The sequence below is a fragment of the Meleagris gallopavo genome, chromosome 5 (genome assembly GCF_905368555.1).
Source record: "Meleagris gallopavo chromosome 5, MGAL_WU_HG_1.1, whole genome shotgun sequence".
NCBI lineage: Eukaryota > Metazoa > Chordata > Aves > Galliformes > Phasianidae > Meleagris > Meleagris gallopavo.
The window spans coordinates 9,675,343-9,680,476 of NC_139408.1; the positions used below are offsets into that span (position 1 = coordinate 9,675,343).

The window sequence follows — 5,134 nt, forward strand, 5'->3', positions numbered from 1 at the left end:
CTGGCACTGCCTTTTCTGCTTTCTGAGTGAATTGATGTGCTCCAGCAACAGGGTTTTATGTTTCTTCTCAGTTGGTGGCATTCATCTGACTCAACACCAACATCTGCAGAATTCCTATCTATTTCTGGACAAGGTACCCTGGGTATCCTATCATCAAGGGGAGAAAATATGGTGTGATCTATCAGTAGACCAATGATCAGATGAATTACACCTTAAGAGTACCCACTACTAAATAAAAATGTCTCAGATATAAAAATTTATGTCATCGATATCTAGCATGGAAACTAGCACCATTAATCAACCTCTCCAGTCTTATCCTTACACAGCCCCTAGCTCTTCTATTGTTTCATTCTCTTTGATTTTCCATTCAACAGCATCAGAAAATTTTTCAATTTACATACATCCCAATGTAGAGGGAAGACAGAGGAACTCATCACATATGTGACTGCCTACAGCCACCTAAAGAGACATGCTTAGTGAGGTACGCACCATCACCTATATTGCATCTTTCTCAAGGTAAGCTTTGCATAGTAGTCAGCACTGCAGATAATTCTTAAATTAACCATATCTGAACAACGATGAAATCAATACTCAGGATGCAGAAATTTTGTTTACGAGGAAAGTGAAAGTTTTGCCTGGTAATGGATACGATTATCATTTAACTGGTTCTTAAGGTGGCAAGCATGTAGTAAAGAGGCCATGTTCTCTAGTTTCTACTGTATGTACTAAATGCATCCTCTAGATGAAAGAAAACAGTGATTATCAGAAAGTCAATTGTCATTCTGCCTCTTTAGAAAAATTTCCATTAAAGATAAAGCCAATTTTAATTAGATTAAGTATCCAATTACTGTAATTACATTTTTAAAAAATTCACATCATGAGGATGACCCTTTTAAAAAGGGTTACAAGAATAATTAGTGTATTCATATTAACCAAAATGTATTGGATAATATTTATACCCAGAAGGCAAAGTACATTACACATATTTCACCTTTGGGGAAAGCTTGCAAATGTTTTGGCATTGGTATGAATATTTATAGGCAAGAGCGTGCTTTAGCAAGATTATATGAGAAAGCATTTATATGCTCACAAATTTTTACCCAAGGGTAAAGTATACATAAAATGTAGTGCAGAGATTATGGATATGCAAAGTACAATTTAAGAAGGGAATTTATATCAGTTTGTTTAATTAATTGGAGCAGAGGACTACCTCCCTTATTTTTATTTTGTGTGTGTGTGTGTGTGACAGAATGGCCCAAAGAATTCAAACTTGAGATTTCTTTCTGCTGATTAATGTCAGCAAGAAGGATGTGGGGAAAGGGTCTTCCCTCTGCAAGGCACCGCCTGGACCACAGTTAAGTCCATCCCCTTTAACGTGTTGCTCATCACCAGGACTGACAGTTAAGGTATGAGCCATCCCACCTGTCAGCTTATGTGATCATAAATGCATCATGGAACTGGCAAACATGCAGCCAGTCTCTAGTCAACACTCCTCATTTAGGGAAAACCCTGCAATTCTCAGCATGGGGAAGGCTTTGGAGGTATGTTATTTACTCATGCAATGAAGACAAGAAACCACATGCTTGCTCCAAGTTACTCATGAAGCCCCAACACTACCACAGAAGGCACACAGAATGTGGCCCATTTTTACCACTTAGGGATAGCACTGACTTAGCAACTGCAAGAGTCTACCAGCTAGGCTCTTGAGCTGTGCACTAAAATCCCCTGGAGGCTAGCGAGCACAGCATTCCATGGAAGTCTTCCCAGTAATTAGCATGGGTCTCATGTAACCATTGATTTCTTCTTGCTATACAGTGAATCTACATGTTTGGGAATTGCCAGGGCCTCAAACTTTTCCTCAGAAAACAAAACAAAACAAAACAAAAAGACTTTCTGCTGGTGTTTGAATTTATCTAAGACTGCAGCATTTGGGCTTTATTACTAAGAAACTCTGCAATGTAACATTCATAGATATCTTCCAAAGCTAAGAGAGAGAACCAGTGATGACAAGTATTTTGGCAAGGGCTAGACATATGAGGAGGCTCTTAAATAACTTGTTTGTTGGATTAACTTGTTCCTAACTTACATTCGCTTCAAGAGTTGTTCATTATTGTAGTAATTTGTATGTGGCCAGTCAAGAATGAGCAGACAAAAAGAAGACAGGCTTAAAATGATTAATTCATCTTCTTTCGCATTAATTTTCTCTTCACTAAAGTATTAACAATCATACTTGAGCTTTCATGCCTTTCCAGTTTTTCAGAATTGTTGAGTATTGTTTATCATCCATAGTTTAGTATTCATGTATTAAGCTGCAGATTGTGGCTCCAAGTAGCATCTCTTTGTGCATACTTTAACTACACATATTAAACTGGCTCTAGCTTCTGAAAATGACCCCTTTACAACAACAAAAGTTGCAAATATTTGTGCAAACGCATGGTCGTGTTAGTGCTGATACACTCAGTATGGATATTAGCAAGAATGTGTGCAATTTCTCTATTGCTCACTGCTATTTCCTATTGGTTATGACTTTTCTTGCAAAATAAAGTAGCACAAAAAAAATTTTAGAAAAAGCAGAAAAGCAATAAACAAAGAAATATATATTCCTGATACATACTGGATAAATTGTATTTATTTTTTTTAACAGTATTTCCCCATCATAAGGAGAAACTCAGGGAGTTGGTAAGGATGGGACAGCAAAGAGATAGGTAGCTGGGAAAATATCAGGGTAAAATAGATGAGAAGAAAATGAATTTCCTTTCTAAAGTTCCTTTGCAGAAATTCAAAACAAATCACTTGGTGGAGATTGTTATCAATACCGGATGAATACCTATTATACTACTTGACAAGTATTTTGCTATGAAAGCATTGTTTCTGAATATTGTTAAGACTGCATTTATACATTTCTTTGGAAAGACAAATCAAACAATGTATTTATGAACACTAACATTTAGAAGGATGTCATTCTGTGACAACGTCCCTTTTGATGTGATGGCAAATAAAATTCAAAGCAATCCAAATCCAGAAAAGTCCACGAGGCTGACTTTTTTGAGGACTGTGTGCACAGTTGTGCATTATATTTAGGTCCGTACATATTTATGGTATTTTACCTTACCAGAAAATTACCCAAAACATCCTCTTGATTTTCTTTGTTAGGATTCTGTTTCTGTAAGATTGATTTTTTTGTTGTTCTTTTTTTCTTTTTTTTTGGTGGATGTGTGCGTGTGTGATTACATCTGACTTCCACAGTAACGTGAATCAGAAGAATTTTACCCGTGAATTCTACAAAGGACTGGACCTGTGCTTTTTGTGAAGACTAAGACCCATGACCTTAGCTTTCTCTGCAAGAGCTTTGTATTTGGCTATGGAAAAAAAATTGGATTTATGAAGTCTTCCTTTTTGTTTTCTGTTTTTAGCATAACTCGATGACTTAATACTTCACAAGGAGTCTCTATGTACAGTCCCAATATTAAATTCCTTGCTCTAGCTTTGGGCTGTTGTTGGCTTCTTGAGAGGGCCACGGGCCAACTGCCACGTTGGGCTTAGAAAGCCAGTGATTTCATGTGAAAAGTAAATTTCAGACCATCAGTTTCTCTATTCCTCCTTGATTTGAATGGCATAGTAAAAAATACTGGGAAAACAGCCAGCAACGTTTGTTTTTTTCTTCCATCGACCCTTCTAGGAACAAGATGAGAGCAGAAAGTCAATGTATTTCATCCAAACCTCATGACTGAAAGAAGGAAGCCCCCAGATATCTTTGTTTTGAATCAATTGCCCTGACAACACCTGGCACTTCTAATGGTGAAACCATTCTTTAGCAGCTGCAGTTAACACCTGAAAGGCTCAGGTTATGGTGCTGGTCTCTCAGTACTTGTTGTCATTTCTGTGCATTCCAGGAGTTAAAGTGGAATGAAAAGAGACCCACAAGAGTGCTGCAGTAGCATATGTTCACCTTGTGGTAATGGAAGTTTGTTTATGCTCAAGGACCAATACTTTGGGTAACTTTAGCATCTGATCATGCCGATGACTGCATGATTACCAAGAAAGCTTTTGTCTCAGTGAAGAGATCAAAGTTGCTGCTTGTGCTAATAATGAGAGAACAACAGTGCACTTTTACCGCAGATTTAATTATTTGTTGTTATTGGATTCACACATGTATTGGATATCACATGTTTATGATCAGGGTGAGTTTTCTTTCAATGCCCCTACCCACTGACTTTGCCACTTTAAGCACCAACAGCTGGTGGCAAGGTTAAGAAATGAGCACAGTGAGGCACTGAACTGATAGTACCAACAACTTTTATTTCCAAGAGCAGTAGGGAGTGCCAGAAGTTCTCTTGTGAAGAATGTGAGAGCTGGTGAGTGAGTGACTGCAGAGCTGTGGAAGGAGATGGTTCAGCCAGGTTAATCCAATAATGGTGAGTGGGAACCTGTCCAGGGGCTGCTGTGTCCCCAGGGCCAAGGTGTTCAATAAGAACAATTACTGGAATCATCAGTCCAGTCCCAGTTGTCCAGACAATGGATATGTCTTCTGTAGTAATTTAAGACTGTGGTATTCTGCTGCTGTAGTGGTCTGCAGTGCCAGTCAGAGCAATTCTTCTCTCAGCTCAAGCCTAATTAAAGGGAACTCTTGCGTAAAGTGAGTTAAATTCAGTAGTCACAGCCCAGACCCCACGGAAAATAGTCTAATTCAGCTACAGTAATATAGTGTAATATAAATAGAATGGAAATACAAACCCGTATAATTTAATTTGATGTGACTGGCAGTTTTTTGCTTAAACCGGTGAAAATGAACGAGTGCAAGCAACGCTCTGCATTGATGTGTTATTCCCAATGCAGCGGGAAGGCAGCTTCAGGATAGACCCATACATTTATAATGACTACATTTTGCAAGGTCATCGTAGCGCGTTGAATTAGTTTTAAACGCGCTCTGGACCATCCCTCATCTGCCCTGCGTACTGCAAGGCCGGGGATGATTCCATATGAGGACGCAGCTGGTGGGTCAGAGCCTAAAGCAGCCTTTTCTGCCGGCTTTTTTTTTCTAGCTGAAAGCACTGAAGCCCTGACGAGGGTGACAGCCCCACCCTAAGGCAGCGCGCAGCCCATCCCCGCGGCCTCGCCCCCTCAGCTTCCCGCC

At 39.2% G+C, this 5,134-nt stretch overlaps 1 long non-coding RNA gene across 1 annotated transcript; it reads left to right on the forward strand.

The window, feature by feature from the left end:
* Nucleotides 1–385: 385 nt before the first annotated feature.
* LOC146544230 (uncharacterized) lies at nucleotides 386–3,639 on the forward strand. Its single transcript, XR_014883848.1, has 2 exons — nucleotides 386–516; nucleotides 3,247–3,639. It is a non-coding gene; the product is annotated as an uncharacterized LOC146544230 (long non-coding RNA).
* The last annotated feature ends 1,495 nt before the right edge of the window (nucleotides 3,640–5,134 follow it).